The sequence below is a fragment of the Podarcis filfolensis genome (assembly GCF_964270895.1).
Source record: "Podarcis filfolensis genome assembly, chromosome: 13".
Taxonomy (NCBI): domain Eukaryota; kingdom Metazoa; phylum Chordata; class Lepidosauria; order Squamata; family Lacertidae; genus Podarcis; species Podarcis filfolensis.
The window spans coordinates 36,170,922-36,187,927 of record NC_139615.1 but is presented as its reverse complement, the minus strand read 5'-3'; the positions used below and the strand labels follow the sequence as shown (position 1 = coordinate 36,187,927).

The following is a 17,006-nucleotide window of genomic DNA, read 5'->3' as shown; positions in this document are numbered from 1 at the left end:
GTGTTTTCCAACAGTTTCTTCTCTCTGCGCTCCTCCCAGTGGTCATTCCTCCTCTGGTCACTGCTACGGATACACGACTTCACTGCCTGTCTCCAGGCACTGCGTTCCCCTGCAAGGGGTTTCCACACAGCAGGGTGTTTTCGAGCACAATTCAAAGTGTTGGTGCTGACCTTTAAAGCCCTAAACGGCCTCGGCCCAGTATACCTGAAGGAGCGTCTCCACCCCCATCGTTCTACCTGGACACTGAGGTCCAGCACCGAGGGCCTTCTGGCGGTTCCCTCACTGCGAGAAGCCAAGTTACAGGGAACCAGGCAGAGGGCCTTCTCGGTAGTGGCACCCGCCCTGTGAAACGCCCTCCCACCAGATGTCAAAGAGAAAAATAACTACCAAACTTTTAGAAGACATCTAAAGCCAGCCCTGTTTAGGGAAGCTTTTAATGTTTAATAGGTTATTATATTTTAGTGTTTTGTTGGAAGCCGCCCAGAGTAGCTGGGGAAACCCAGCCAGATGGGCGGGGTAGAAATAATAAATAATTATTATTATTATTATTATTATTATTATTATTATTATTATTATTATTATGTCACCAGCCTTCACGTCACATTTGCAGACATCTTTGAGCTGAGCTGGTCTGCCAGTGGGCCTGGCGCCTGGCGCCAGCTCCCCACAGAGCACATCCTTGGGGAACCTGCCTTCTTCCTTTCTGCGGACATGACCAAGCTAGCGTAGATGTCGCTGAGACAGGAGTGCAAACATGCTGGGAATATGGTCTTGGGAGTTGATCTTTGAGGCTCCGTCCTGCCATGCAATGTGCAAATTCTTCCTCATATAGCACACCTGGAAGGCATTGAGGCGTTGCTTCCTGGAAGGCTTACGTTGCCCACACCTTCACTTCCATAAATAAGCTTGCTCAAAATGGATGGGGCAATTCACATTTCAAAGTATTGAGCACTTCACACGTGTGGCCATAAACTTTGCCATACGTTCTGCCACCAACCTCTCCTTGTGCTTTCGATCCCAGGCTATCACCAGCCTTGGGCTTCCGGCCAAAAGTGGAGTCAACCACGGTGTGTGCGTGCGTGCGGATTTTAAGTGTTTGCTTCAGGGTGAGGTGAGCAGGGCCTTGGGAGAGGCTGCTCACGAGACTGCAGGAACTGTGGGAGGTGGATAAAGAAGCACACACAGTGGCGTAGGAAGGGAGTGCGGGGCCACCCCGGGTGTCGTTACTGAGGGAAGTGACAAAATGGCAGCTCCCGGGCTGCTTCCTGGCGGGGAGCCATGCTGCTTTGCCGGCGGCCTTCCCCCTTTGTTTTGACAGCTCAGGGGAGGCTTGGGAGTCGTGGCTGGGCTGTGCACTGCTGCCCCACGCTCCCGGGCTGCTCTCTGGAAGTGGGGGAGCCGCGCCACTTTGCAGGTGGCCTTCCTCCCTTCCCCCTTCGTTTGGACAGCTCGGGGGAGGCTCCCCACCCAGGAAGCAGCCTGGGAGCGCAGGGCAATGGCGCGCCACCCACCCGCGACTCCCAAGCCTCCCCTGAGCTGTCAAAACATCAGGAAGAGCTTTCTGTCAGGCAGAGCTATTTGACAGTGGAAAGAACTCCCTCGGGAGAAGGTGGCCAAAACACGACCCATCCTGTAGATTTAAGTAACTGTCCACAGTCGCCTGCTTGTTATCAGAGGCCCAGAATCCACATTCATTTGCAAAAATAAATACAGTGGTACCTCTGGTTACGTACTTAATTCGTTCTGGAGGACCGTTCTTAACCTGAAACTGTTCTTAAGCTGAAGCACCACTTTAGCTAATTGGGCCTCCCACTGCTGCCGCCGCACAATTTCTGTTCTCAGCCTGAAGCAAAGTTCTTAACCCGAGGTACTCTTTCTGGGTTAGTCTGTAACCTGAAGTGTATGTAACCTGAAGCGTATGTAACCTGAGGTACCACTGTAAATTTCAATGTCGGGGGGGGGGGGCAGGGACAAGATATTTTCTGCACCGGGTACCACGTGACCTTGCTACGCCACTGAGCACACATATCAGGTCACCTTTTCCTCAGAGGCCTTTCCTTGCCGGATACGACACCTTAAGAGTCCCGGCTCATGTGCCATAGTGACACGTTGCTCTCCAGAAACTGGAAAGGAAGCAGAGTCCCCTTGTCGCTTCCTCCATTTAGAAACCACCTGCGTGTTTTGTCACCCGTAGTATTGTGGTGGCTATTTCCAGAGCCCGGGACCTTGTCTATATTTATGTTGACTCCGAGCGTGTCCCTTGAACTTTAAAAAATGAATGTTTGGAGGGACAAAGGAGCGGAAACGGATGAGGAAACTTAAAAAAAAAAAAAAAAAGCGCATCAAGAGAGAGCCAATTGTGTTCAGTACAGCTTCTCGTAACCGGGGGACTCTTAGAAGGACACATTCCAGCAAATGCAGTGTGTGAATTTTGGAAGAGGGGGCATTTTGCAGGGGTTTCACAAACTTGCCACTTAGACGTTATTGTCCTTTTGGGGGGAAACACCCTAAATGTGCATTTTTAAGAAATGTGATCGGATGTGGGGGAATATTTTTCTTGATTTCCCTCCCCCTTCAACCTTCTGACTTTTGGACTCCCTCCATATGGAGGGAGTCCAAAAGTCAGGAGGTTGAAGGGGGAGGGAAATATATATATATTGTGGATTCACGATGATTTGTGCTCATTATGGTGTTGGGGCAGTTGTAAGTGATTCTGCTTTCAATACCCAAGGAGTGAGGAGTGGGGATTCAAAGCCTGGTCTCCTATGCCCTAGTCCAGTGCTCTAAGCATTACACCGCACTGGCTGCCATTAACAATTACAAAGCAGCAAGCGAGAACACCACTATCTTGGTCTATTTTCCAGGTTTACAGCTGAGAAGGCAATGAAGACAGATGCTCCTTCTACAGGTCCTTCAGACAGAGGACTGTCCTCTGAGAGCCCTACATATTCAGTACTCTGTAAAGTAAGACACACCCAACACCTCAGGAAGGTGATTCTGAGTGTCATGAAAAGGCAGCAAGTTATTTCATTTATTATTCTTGTATTTTGATGCATTCCCTCTTTTTTTTCTTTTTTCTTTGCAATACCCAAGTTTCTGTCTAACAGTAGGGCCGGCCACCTCATGAGGTGGCTAATGGTAGGGCTGGCCAGCTCAATCAGGAGCCCTGTCTTTGTAGGCGTCCAGCCATCTTATTTCAGATCCTATTGCCAAAACTGGGGGTGGGAAAACAATTGCGATACACAATATACAACACCACATGCCCCATTCCACACAGATCCGGAAAAGGGTTAGCAAGATGGTAGGAGAGACTGAGTTGGTGTTGATTCAATAAAAGGACGCAGCTCTAGAAGGTGAAGCAGCTGGAGCTTTTTTGTTTGGAAGAAAAGGGAGTGGGGGGGACAGGATAGAGGTGCATAAAATTACACGTTGTGTGGAGAAAGTGGACAGTGAGAAGTTTTTCTCTTCTCATAATCCTAAAATCTGGGGCTGTTCTATGAAATGGATTGTTGGAAAATCCAGGGAAAGAAAGAGGAGAAAGAAAGAAAGAAAGAAAGAAAGAAAGAAAGAAAGAGGAAGAGATAAATTAAAAAGGCAGTGCTTTTTTCTGGGGGGGACACACAGGGGTAAGCAAACCCCTAAACATTTTGTGAATCTAAGTTTGGCCTCGTTGAGGGGCAGTATTTCAATATGAGTAGGAAAATGAGAGTACACCTAAACATATCTTTTTTAAGAAAAAAAGCATTGAAAAAAAGGAATAGAAAAGGAATTAAAAGACTGAAAAAAGAGGGGTGGGGGAGAGAAATTAATAAGCTTAAGAACTTCCGATTCTTTCTCTGTCTGCTGTATATAAACATTATTCACTTCATCCACTCCAGTATAACACCGAATAAAGACACTTTCCACAAGCCATTATCTTCAGTTCTCAAATCCGAGTGTCATTCTTTTTCACGCAAATTATTCATTATTTATTTTCCCACTGCCACAGGATGTAGTGATGGTCGCCAACCTGGGTGGCTTTAAAAGGGCGTTAAAACAAATTTGTGGAGGATGAAGCTCTCAAGAGCGACCAGCTTTGATGGCTGTGTTCTACCTCAGCGGTCAGAGGCCTCAGAATCCCAGTTGCTGGGATGTTGTCCTCATGCCCTGTATGTGAGCTTCCCAGAGGCACCTGGCTGACCCCTGTGAGGCAGGATGCTGGCCCAGATGCCACCTTTGACATGATCCAGCGGAGCTCTCCTTACATCCTTATGTAAGAAGTGGGAAGAGCACCCAACAAAACAGCGCAGGTTGTGGAGGAAATAAGGAGGATGCAAAACTGGTTGGTCTCTAGGTCAGTGCGCCTGGTCCTCGGTGTCATGCTCCCTGTTTTTGGCAAACTGAATGTTTGCATGTTCCCCCTTCCCAGTAGCTTTTCCCAGAACCGAGAGGAAACAAGTCACGACGCCTCAGATCAGCTGTATCCAGCGGATAAATATTTATTCTAGGTGCAAAACACGGGACCTGACTCACAGGATGCCAGGGACGTGTGAGTATTGGGCATGCGTTTCCCCATTCGAGACCTGTTGAGATAAGGAAGCATTTTCCTCATGGAAGAAACGAAAACACACACCCAAGAAATCACATGTTTTTAGGACTGAGGTAAGCGGAACTATTGGTATAGTTGTAGGATCGCTTGTCTCGTGACTGTGAAGTGTATTTCTGGAAGGTCTCCCGTGCGTGCTCTGAAGTCACACACATCTCTTTGTCCAGGATCTGGCAAGCAAGAGGCATTGTCTCAGTGCAAGGACAACAATCCAGTCAGACAAATGCAGTCGAAGGTGCAGGTCAGGGCCAGCACCTGGGGAGAGGTGTGGCCAAGTGAGAGTCCAAGACCAGATATATAGGCCAGAACCAAAAAGAGATTGCACACAAACACACACTTATAGATTAAAAAAATTCCTTCCAGTAGCACCTTAGAGGCCAACTAAGTTTGTTATTTGTATGAGCTTTCGTGTGCATGCACACTTCTTCAGATCTGAAGAGGTGTGCATGCACACGAAAGCTCATACCAATTACAAACTTAGTTGGTCTCTAAGTGGCGCTGTGGGTTAAACCACAGAGCCTAGGGCTTGCCAATCAGAAGGTCGGCGGTTCGAATCCCTGCGACGGGGTGAGCTCCCGTTGCTCGGTCCCTGCTCCTGCCAACCTAGCAGTTTGAAAGCACGTCAAAGTACAAGTAGATAAATAGGTACCGCTCCGGCGGGAAGGTAAGCGGCGTTTCCATGTGCTGCTCTGGTTCGCCAGAAGCGGCTTAGTCATGCTGGCCACATGACCCAGAAGCTGTACGCCGGCTCCCTCGGCCAATAAAGCGAGATGAGCACCGCAACCCCAGAGTCGGCCACAACTGGACCTAAATGGTCAGGGGTCCCTTTACCCTTTACCTTTAAGGTGCTACTGGAAGGAATTTTTTTGTTTGTTTCAACTATGGCAGACCAACACAGCTACCTGCCTGTAACTACACTTATAGATTGTTATACAGTTTTTTGGGGGGGGGGCTAAACCCTATAAATTAATAAATGGTAGGATTTTTATTATTTGGGATGTGAAGGGAGAAAACAAGCTGCAGAGGAATTCCTGAGCTAGCCTTTGCAAAACGTAAAGGGATACGAGTGGCGCTGTGGTCTAAACTACCAAGCCTCTTGGGCTTGCTGATTGGAAGGTCTCTGATCGGCGGTTTGAATCCCCACGACGGAGTGAGCTCCCGTTGCTCGGTCCCTGCTCCTGCCAACCTAGCAGTTCGAAAGCACACCAGTGCAAGTAGATAAATGGGTACAGCTGTGGCGGGAAGGTAAACGGCGTTTCCGTGTGCTCTGGCACTCATCACAGTCCTCTGTGCACTAGTAGCGGTTTAGTCATGCTGGCCATATGACCCGGAAGGCTGTATGTGGACAAAAATCTGTCAAGCTGTCTCAACGGTATAATTCAGAGTGGAGAAATCACAGAAGCGTAGGATTGTAGAGTTGGAAGGGACCACAAGGGTCATCTACACCACATCCAATTCCCTGCAATGCAGGAAATCTTTTGCCCAACATGGGGTGCAAAACCATGACCCTGAGATTAAGAATCTCATGCTCTACTGACTGAACTATCCCAGCTCAGCTCATTTTGTTGTTGCCATGTTAAACAACTGGGCACCAGAAATAACTGCTGATCACCCATGGATCTACCAGAAGATCTCAAACCTGCCTTCTACCCAGTGCCGGATTTACGTATAAGCTGAACAAACTATAGTTTAGGGCCCCATTCTCTTAGGGGCCCCCAAAAAATTAAAGGAAAAAAACAACTGGATGTACATTTCCAAAATATAAGATATTGTGTATAGACCTATTAGGTCCATTGTGTTGTGTATGGACCTATTAGGTACATAAATTACCATGTAGCATATATTCAACACAAAAAACAGCAACAATTTGTTGTTGACAAAGGACAGCTGGACATACAAAGGGCCCTTCAGTAGCTTAGGGCCTCATCAAACCTAAATCCGGCCCTGCTTCTACCAGCAAGTGAGCCTGCTCCCCTGAGGTACACTGTTTCATTGCCAGGACTGAAGTACGATGCAGATGGAAATGGGGGAGTGGGGCCATCTTGTCCTTTGCCTCAGGCGGCAAAACATCTTGAGGGGGCCCTGCTCCCATTGATTGCAATGGGTTTTGCATGACTGCTTCTGTGCTTAGGAGCACAGTCTTAGCAGATCAGGGCCTTGGCTGGCAGTGAAAGCCCAGAGTCTTGCTATTCTTCTGAGCTCATGATGAAGGCCATTTGGGGAAATAAAAACACATGGATCATGCTGGGAAATAAACAGAACATTTTGCCCAAAGCTGGTGGGAGAGGAAGAGCGTACAGTATTATCTCCCAACCCAACTTTCTCCCTAATTGCTTGGTCTGGAAAGTCCCTTCCGAAGGAGAATGGACTTGGAAGCAATTGTTCTTGATTCCCAGAAAGGTAACTGGGAAATGGACAAACACACACGAGTCCCCATGGAGGTCGGAAAACTACCTATAGTCACATTTCTGATTCCTGGGAACATCAGTTTCCCCACCACAGACCTCCAGTTCCAAGTAGCCTTAACAAACTACAGTTCCCAGGATTCTCTGGGGGGAGGTCATGTGCTTTAAATGTGCACTAGATGTTCTTTAAATGTATGGTGTGCAGGGTGGATTTGATTTAAATCAAATCAATTTAAATCACTAGTCAGTAAAACTTGATTTAATTTCCCCCCACAGAAAGACTCATTCTTGCTGGTATAATCTTAATATTAACAACCAGATGAAGGTTTCATTTTTGGAACAATAAATTTTCAGAATAGTTTTTACAGTTATATCAAAAATTACTGATATAAAAATTTTTTTAGGGGTACTCTCATTTTCCTACTCATATTGAAATACTGCCCCCCAATGAGGCCAACCTTAGTTTCACAAAATGTTTAGGGGTATGCGTACTCCTGCGTCCCCCTAGAAAAAATAAGCACTGCATAGACAGATAATTATGAAACTATCGTGAGGTTTAATAAGTTAACCGTTTATACAGTTGTACCTTGGTTTTCGAACAGAATACATTCTGGGAGTCTGTTTGACTCCCGGAACCCCAAGGTGTGGCTTCCTATTGGCTGCAGGAGCATCCTGTAGCCAATCAGAAGCCTCGGAAGCCACTCCAGACACTCGGCTTCTGAAAATCGTTCAAAAACTAGAACACTCGCTTCTGGTTTTCGATCATTCAGGAGCCGAAACATACGTGTTCCAAGGCGTTCGGCAAGCAAGGTACGACTGTGTCTGGACAACTTTTCTGCTGTATTTTATTGGAAGGAGAAAAATAATCATTTCCTTAACAACAATTTAAACCATTTATTTAACTAAAACAATAGCATTATAGCATATGCATCCGTGTTTGTTAACTGACGTGGTTAAACAATTTAAAAAAACCAACTTAGACTGAGTTTTAGCAAACATTCCGGCCACTGGGCCTTGCATTTATTTGTTGTAGAGTTTGCATTTTGAACGCATGCCTGCCTTACCCATAGGAAGAGGAACGACATTAATATATATCCCAAGCTGGGTTTCTTTTGCAGCCTACTGCCATTATAGGTTTTCTCCTCCAGGGAGAGAATATTGTGATAAATCTCAGGCTATATACACACAAATGCAATGGAATCTCAGAGGGGCTACATCTCCCAGCAGGCTGGCCTTCCTTTTTCTATAGGAGAGATACAGTCATGCCTCGGGTTGAATGTGCTTCGGGTTGAGCGCGTTCGAGTTGCGCTCCGCGGCAACCCAGAAGTAACGGAGCGCGTTACTTCCGGGTTTCGCCGCTCGCGCATGTGACGTCACACGCCTGCGCAGAAGCAGCAAAATGCGGCCCGCGCCTGCGCCATCGCGTCTTATGTTGCGTTCAGGATGCGAACGGGGTTCCGGAACGGATCCCATTCGCATCCCGAGGTACCACTGTACTGTGGCAACGTGCTCAGGGAAGCCATTTTGAGAGTTAAAATGTTAAGCAAGGAAGCCATTTTGTTGATCTAGGCTAGGCTCCCATATCTAGTACATACACTCAGACACCCACTATCCAGAGACACACAGAGATAGGCTGATAAGGATTACTAAATAAAGACATGGAAGGGTATTGTCCAACAACTCATGCCTTATCTCTAGGCGGAACCTAATGTATAGGTGCAATGCTGTAACTTTTGATTGGATAAAGACCTGATTCAAGAATGTATAAAGAGAAGCCTCCCCTGTTGGGAGGGGCCAGACTTTGCAACTTATTCCTCCTTGCCATTGATTGCTGCCGGCAAACAATTAAAACTTTCTTGCTTTATCGCCGTGATTGCTGCATGGTCATTTGACTGGCCTACCCAATTGCTGCAATACTGTTGGTAGGCCTAGGCTGGAACAGGTTTGCAGAATGAACAGGCCGAGTAGAAGCATGCTGGTGGAAAGCTGGAAAAGGAGAACCAAGGACTGGAGCAGAGAAATTTAGGGATTCCTGCTGCAGGAGATAGAGACTTTATTGTTTGGACAATGTCAGGCCAGCCCTGGGAAGAAGGGCCTGGAACCAGTGAACTCTTTATTAGTTGACTGGCAAGCACTTTGAGGTATCATCAAGGACTTTCAGATCCCAGTTACTATTTCCTCCACCACCCTTGCTAGATTTGCTTCTACATTCAGGTGCCTATTCTGTACAGCTAAGTATTGCTGCAGTTGTTGGAACCCAGTGGGATTGGGAAGAGGTTGCCAGCCCTGAAGTGCCTTCAGCACTTGCCTCAAGTCTTGAGTTGCACAGACATGCAACCGACTTGCACAATTATTACGCAAAGATCCCAAGACCTGTGGAGTATTCTGCTCACAAGGCTGCACTTTCATTTTTACTGCTTCACACTTAGCTACTCGTGCCGATCTGTTCCACTCCAAACAATCTAGTCATTGAACCTCTTGGAACTTAGCATTTAAGCTTTTAATGGGACGCTTTTAATGTTTGACGGACTATTGAATTTTAATATTTTGTTGGAAGCCGCCGAGGGTGGCTGGGGAAGCCCAGCCAGATGGGCGGGGTATAAATAATAAATTATTATTATTATTAAGATATAAGGGGTTGGTTCTGTGTATATAAATTTGCAAACAATGGGATTGAGGGTTTTTCCTCAACTGTATGTTTATTTTATAACATTTTTCCCGTGAAGAAAAGGCATGTTATCTCTGCAGACACAAATTCACACTTTTGAGAACTGCAAAAACAAGCATCTTCTCGTAAGAAAAACTGCCCCAAATAATCTTACAGAAACCTCTGGAAGAGCATGGCATTGTGAATGCATTAATGGAACTCATTTACCAAAAAATTTAAATATTGCATATAAAGCCTCATGCTACATAATTAAAAATAAATCTTTATTTCCTGATGAATAGCCTTTGGACTATAATGTAACTTAAATAGAAAACTATATTTAGAAAGGTTTTACCTTCAAAAGCATTTTATTTTTAAAAATGCAATTTAAATTTTAAAAATCTGATTTAAATTTTTTAAAAATCCGATTTAAAAATTGATTTTTATCCATCCTGATGGTGCGACTCTCATACTAGAGAGGGAGAAAATCTTTTCTCTATTCCACTTACTGAACATTGACCCTCCAATTGTCCCCATTTTCCAGGGACAGTCCCGGATTTACAGAAGCTGTCACTGTTTCTGATTTGATCCTGGAATATCCTGTTTTTCCTTAGGATGCGCCTGTTTGCATCTGTGAAATGTTGGAAGGTATAGTAGGATGTCCCTATTTTCGCTGGAGGGTATGAAATTAAGTGACACCCCACCCCCGAGTCAAGGAGATAAGTAGCTATACAACTTTAATAAAATATCTGAAGGCAGCCTTATATAGGGAAGTTTTTAAAAATGTTTTATTATGTTTTTTATATATGTTGGAAGCTGTCTAGACAACCCACTCAGAAGGGTGGTGTATTATTATTATTATTATTATTATTATTATTATTATTGAATAGGACATCCTATTTTCATAGGAGAAACACTTTGAATGTGAGACAGGACTAAGACCCATTGCCCCCTCCCACTTCCCTCAGGAGACCCAATGGTTTATGGGCTCCAGGTGACTGACAGGGCAAACAGGCCAGTGGGTACAAAAGGAAACAGGAAGCCTCAACGTCCGGCTTATTCAAAGCTACAGGAAGGCGGTGCTCTGTGGCTGGAGTGGCAGTGGAGCTTCTTGAGTGGCAGCAAGGGGAGGAGGTGCTTACATGGATTTTGACCTATTGGAGAATGGCAGGGGTGGGGGGGACCAATCGGGGAGGTGTGTTCGCTCAACCTCAAGCCCCGCCCTCCATTGGAGAAATGGAGGCAGATACATCATGGAGCCGATTGCTGTAGTTTCCACCAAAGTCACCATGTGAGCTCTGCTTAACATTCGGAAATAAGGACAATTGGGGGTTCCTTTCAAGGTGCAAACAGAACAGGGGGCACTTTGCCCCCCTAAGAATCAAATGCTACCTGGAAATCTGTATTTGGGCCCTGGAGTTGAGATTCCCAGGTCCTGCTTGGAGAATGCTAGGAGGTGATCTAACCTTTCTTCAGGTCCTTCCTTGCTTCTCCTGTTGCAGTTTTGCATCAGTTTCCCAGTCACCTGATATTCATACAGTGGTACTTCTGGTTACGTACTTAATTCGTTCCGAAGGTCCGTTCTTAACCAGAAACTGTTCTTAACCTGAAGTACCACTTCAGCTAATGGGGCCTCCTGCTGCCGCTGTGCCGCCGGAGCACGATTTCTGTTTTCATCCTGAAGCAAAGTTTTTAACCCGAGGTACCACTATATTGAAATGCGGGTGGCGCTGTGGGTTAAACCACAGAGCCTAGGACTTGCCGATCAGAAGGTCGGCGGTTTGAATCCCCGCGAGGGGCTGAGCTCCCGTAGTCAGTCCCTGCTCCTGCCAACCTAGCAGTTCGAAAGCACACAGTGCAAGTAGATAAATAGGTACCATTCTGGTGGGAAGGTAAACGGCGTTTCCGTGCGCTGCTCTGGTTCGCCAGAAGTGGCTTAGTCATGCTGGCCACATGACCCAGAAGCTGTACACCAGCTCCCTCGGCCACGACTGGACCTAATGGTCAGGGGTCCCTTTACCTTTACCACTATATCTGAGAAAACAAAAGAGTGGGCAGCCTTACCTTGCACCCCCCAGAAGCCCCAAGCAATGTCTGTTTACTCTTTGCTCCCAGGATCCCGGAGGGCCCCGATTCCTCTCCTCGTTTTCTCGGTTCTGCAGTCTCAGATGCGGAGAAGCTTTTCCCTGAATTCACAGCCTGAGCTATTGCCGGTTTCAGAAAACTGCAATAGGTGAACAGTATATGAGATGCATTTTGGAGACATGCACCCAGGCTTCCATGAGGAATGATGAAGCCCCAGCCTAGTCTGAAGGAGAACCACCTCCTGCCCAGGTAACCATGGTGAGTGAGGAGATGCATGAGGTGTCCAGCGGGAGGGTGGGCAGGGGATGGTATTTGGGGGGTGTTATGTGGAAGGAAGGCTTGTGGGTCTGGCCAAGAAGATGGCAGGCATTTAGAATGAAATTAGAGAGAGAGAGAGAATATAATATAATATAAATAATAAATTTATTGTTACACTTTTAGTGGACATCTGAAAACAGATTTGTTCAGCAAGGTTTTTTATGGTTGATGTTTTATAGTTTTAAAAATATTTTGTGGGGAGCCACCCAGAGTGACTTGGGAAACCCAGTCAGATAGGTTGGGGATAATTCAGACTGAAATTCCCAGGTGTCAAAAAAGGTTATTTATGGACTTCCGGGTTGGTGCCATTGTTTAATGGCGGATTCCCTCCGAGCTCCGGAGGGAATCGGCTCCGTAGCGTCTGGGTCTGGCCGCTGCGGTGAAGCGGAGACCCTTAAAATCACAGGCGCGGATGCCTGTGAACACAGAGACTCGGCGGGCACCATTTGCGCCCCCCCAACCCGCGACAGAGCCTTTTTAAAGGCTTCGGAACGGAGGCAGGGTGGGGCGTGGTGCTGAGAGTACTCCCTCGCCTACGGAGTGAAGCCGCAAGCCATTGACAGAGAGCGCCAACTTCTTCCAAGACCGATTGGACTCTAAAATATAAACCCGTGAGTAATACGGAGATTGGAATCTTAAAAATTTTTAACTTTGGATTTGGAACGAGCGGGAAGGGGCTAAAAAGGAAGTCCACCCCCCCTCTTTGTAAACAATTTAAAGCAAAGGACTGGGCAGCTAAGGTCGAGAGAATCTGTTTCTTGTTTTTTTTTTAATGAAAGATCCTGACTTCACGGTTTTGACACTATAAGAAGATTTACTGGAGGATAAAAAGAACTTTGGGAGCTGAAATTTCACCCCCCCCCCCGAGACCCGGGAACGTCCTATGAGAAAGCCTGTTGTATTGAGGATTTTGACAGCTGTCAAGTGAGCTGTCAGCTGGAAAAAGATAACATTGTTTCTGCTGTTTTTGCTGGTTTATTTGGTACATCTTGTTGAAAATAAGGAGGGCTGATACAAAATAACTGGACTTTTGGTTTTGAGCCGAAAGGAACATTAAGGAACTAAAATCCCCCTAGAGGGGTAATAGGGACACTACACCACAAAAATGGCTGGAGTATGTAAAATCCAAGCAGAATTGGACAGAGCACTCGTTCTTTTGGGAAACTTGCAAGATGAATACAATGCTTTGTCTACAGAGGTATCATTACTACACTGGACAGTAAACAACAGTTTTGAGCCTGATAAGGACTTGAAACAGGAAGCCTATTCAACTGAACAAATAAATGAAACTGAAAGTGTAGATATGATGGAGCAATATGTTGTCTTTGAAGAAAATGAAGGAGGAGCAGGAGATTTGCAGGAGTCAAAGGAGAGTTACAATATGAGGCCTGACATGATGATAAAAAAGGACAATAAAAATTGGATGTGGAAAGCCTGGTCTGATTGGGACTTTGGAAAATGGAGAGATCCCCTTTGGAGGAGATCTGAAGACCTGAGGATTACAAATTTGTTGAAGGTGAAAGCTGGAGCTTTGGGGACATATGGATCTGAAAGAAATTTGAAACAAGAGTTGGAGTACCCCATAGGCTTTGTTTTTAAGTATGGAGGACTGGCTGGAAGCAACATGGAGTCTGTTGGGCCGGAGCCCCTCCGAGACTTGGGGCTTAACATCAAGGACTATCAAAGAGACCGGCAGAAAGGAACTGAGAGAGATATAAGGGCCTCGGACGTGAGATCTCCAGGCTAAATAAATAACATAAAGACTGATGGATATTGGTTGGGGACTGGAACCGGGAGAAGGGTGGGTGGAGGTTGGGAATCCAAAGGGTACATAAGGATAATTTGCTTTTTATATTTTGCTAGTGGTAAGGAAATTGGGTAAATCGTGGAAGGGAAATTTTGGTCGACTTTAGGAAAAAGGCTTAAGAATAATTAATGAGGTATAAGTATTGATGTGTGATTTTAATAAGGTAAAATTGGTTTTTTCTTTTTAAATTAATTGAAAATAAGGCTGTTAGAAATAAATTGAGGAAATGGAAAAAAGAAGTAAAGTAAAACAATAGTATGTTAGAACAAATGTTTAAGTTAAGGTAAAGAAATAAGTTAAGGACTTGCTGAACTGACAATTTAAATTGGAATACAAGAAGGGGAGGTGTGAGGAGGTCTGAGAAATAAGGTTAAGAATAATAAGTATCAGAAACTTTATGTGGTTTTTTTATTTTTTTTTCTTTGTCTAGTTTTGAATATTATGTATTTTTGTGTTTTTTTTTCTGTTTTGTTTTGTGTATCTCGTGTTTTTGTTTGTTGTGTGTTTCTTGAAAATGTCAATAAATATTTAATGGAAGAGGAAAAAACAAAAACAAAAAAGGTTATTTATGTAAGCCATTACTGCGGCCCATGTTTTGTTAGCCCAAAAATGGAAAACGTGCAAGGTCCCGGCCAAAGAAGAATGGCAACTTAAGTTGACAGAATATGCGCAGCTTGCAGACTTAACATATAGAACAAGAAGAACATACGTTTGGAGAAGATTGGAAAATGTTTATTGAATATATGGGAAATAACTATGCACAGCTGAAAACACTGACAGCATTAAGATAAACTCAACAGATAAGTTATGATGGATGTAATAATGGAATACAGAATGGTATAGTTTCTGTAAAATATGCAGGGATTTATGATACGCAAAATGAACCATGGAAAGAGAAGAAGGGAAGTCACTGGGGTGTGAAAATGAGTACAGTACTTAAAATTGCAAAACAGAAAATGTAATAAAAATTATATATATAAGGTGCATATAAATAATTAAATTATTATGTTAGAAAATATTATTCTTAAATTGCCAATTGCAGTTGAAATTGAAGCCTGGGCCTGGAATTTGGGCCTGGAACCAGCCCTCCTGGTGTCCGCAGGGAACTTAACTTTTCTCTTTTGCTCTTAGGTCTCTCTCCGGACATTATGGGAAATTGGGCCGGTTTTGAAGAGCATAAGAGCATGGTAACAGTGGCACTGTGAAGCCATCTTCAGGGTGCAGAAGACTAGTTTTTCTGCTTGGATGGAAACGGTATTCACAACTCACCGGCCAGTCTTATGCTTAGGGGTCTTTTGTCTGTGACGCCCCGATCACTAGGAACTTGTCCCTGGTGTCAGAAGTGTGTTGACGGCATCAGGGGTTGCTTCACCTAAGGAGAGCCTTGCAGAGAGAAACTTACCACCTGGCACCCACCATACACTCCTTGGGCCCGGCCCTCTTGGCAGGCAAGCTGAGCATCATCATGCCACTTTTCTGGTGACAGACAAAGCCACTTCCGCCTAAGGAGGTGTGGGGTTTGCGGGCTTCACGACCCCTCCACTTGCGCGGCGGGCGGAGCCAGCACCGTGTGATTGGGGGGATTCCCTGCCGCGTCATCCCCTGGCCGGCCAATCAGCTGGCTCGGGGGCGTGGCCTGCCCTATTTAAGGCAGGACGCAGCCGGGGATCTCACTCTTTGTCGCCTGCCAGTGAGCCCCCTGATACTGAGCTGCTGCTTCCTCCCACAGGACCTGAGCAGTTACACAAGGAGCAAAACACGGAAGAAATTGTTGAGGCAGTCGGGAACCCCTGTAGGCTGCAGGCACAATATGGCCAACCCAAAGGCAGACGTTTCGCCTTTATTTATTTGGAACCCTTGCATCTCACTTTATAGCTCCTAGAAACCAGCTTACGAAAGATACTCCCAGTAGTATCTGGAACACAAATAATGATTGTGCCAGGATTATTCCGGTGGCATTTCGTGCCATCTTTCTTGGTGTTGTTCTTCAACCTCAGCCTACTAGGCCTCGGGGCCTATTGAGGACAGCGGCGGAGCTAGCCTCTTGGGCACCTGGAGTGGCACACATGCTGATTGGTGTCTGATCGGCGCAGTGGTGATCCACCCAGGAGGATTTTGTCACCCCCTCTTGGATGACACCCGGGGCAGACCGCCGCCCCCTTCCCACACACCTGGGGGTGGTTGGGTAAGGGATTGGGGCCAAGCAGATGGATCTCATTCAGCCTTTGAAAGAGAAGTCTTTCTTTACATCCTTACTATGGCTTGGTTATGTGTCAGTGTTAACTTACACCCATTATTTGGGAAGGCATTATTTGCAAAAGCTTGCCAGTTCTTCCAGACCTTTGCAATGACACTTGAAGCCATCTTCAAACTGTGGCATATTGTTTTTATGCATATCTTTTTAACGTTATAAAGAAAATTTGTTCCAATGTTGCATTCGTCCTTCCTTATGATCTCTGTTGTGTTCGTTAGATGGTGATGCTTTGGGTGGCTGTGGCTGCAGAACGAGGGGCTGGAAAGGAGCCGGATAAATGTTTGTTCTCGAAAATAACTCAGTTTCTTGGCTGGGGGTCCTTGTCCACCAGGGGCTGCTGCAGCCTCCAAAATGAACGAGATGCTCAAATGGTGGGACAAAACTTTTGTAACTTTTGATAGCTCTTTTATGAACCTTTTCCAGTTCTGCAATATACCCTTTTGAGGTGCAGCAGCCAGAAAATTACACGGCATTCCAAGTGTGGCCACACCATGGATTGGTGTAGATACATTATGGTATCAACAGTTTGCAACCCCTTTCCAAACCATCCTCAGCATGGAAACCAGCTTTTTCACAGCTGTATTCAGCTATCATAGATAGCAGTTGCTGGCCAAAGATCTCCAGAGTTCCTTTTAAGAAAAAATAAAACCCGTCTTGCAAACTCTTTAAGCTCCTATGCTTCACAAGAAGCCAAAAAGTTAGGAACACCCCCCCCAGTCTCTTAGACCTTTTGATCAGTTCCAAATACTGTAGCAAGAAGTTCCAGTGTTACTCCAGCCCTCCACTAGAACTCAGATATTCACACAAAAGTATCTTTAAGCTTCTTGAGTTTGATAAAAGCAGGGATTTGCTTAACTCAAAACTTATTCTGCTTTTCCTGCTCAGCCACGAAGGTCCCTGGGTGA

General features: G+C 45.6%; 1 protein-coding gene and 1 long non-coding RNA gene across 3 annotated transcripts in view; one reads left to right on the top strand and one right to left on the bottom strand.

The window, feature by feature from the left end:
- The window catches only part of LOC310747988 (paired box protein Pax-6-like), a gene marked incomplete at its 3' end in the record, with an annotated part of 131,241 nt that overhangs the window by 18,270 nt on the left and 95,965 nt on the right, over positions 1-17,006 (bottom strand). The gene's annotated exons all lie outside the window — the stretch shown is intronic.
- On the top strand, positions 8,476-16,280 carry LOC310748169. Of its 2 annotated transcripts, XR_014541151.1 has the most exons (3): positions 8,476-10,285; positions 11,753-11,980; positions 14,979-16,280. It is a non-coding gene; the product is annotated as an uncharacterized lncRNA (long non-coding RNA). The 2 variants fall into 2 exon arrangements; XR_014541152.1 differs by lacking the exon at positions 8,476-10,285 and having other exon boundaries at positions 11,410-11,980.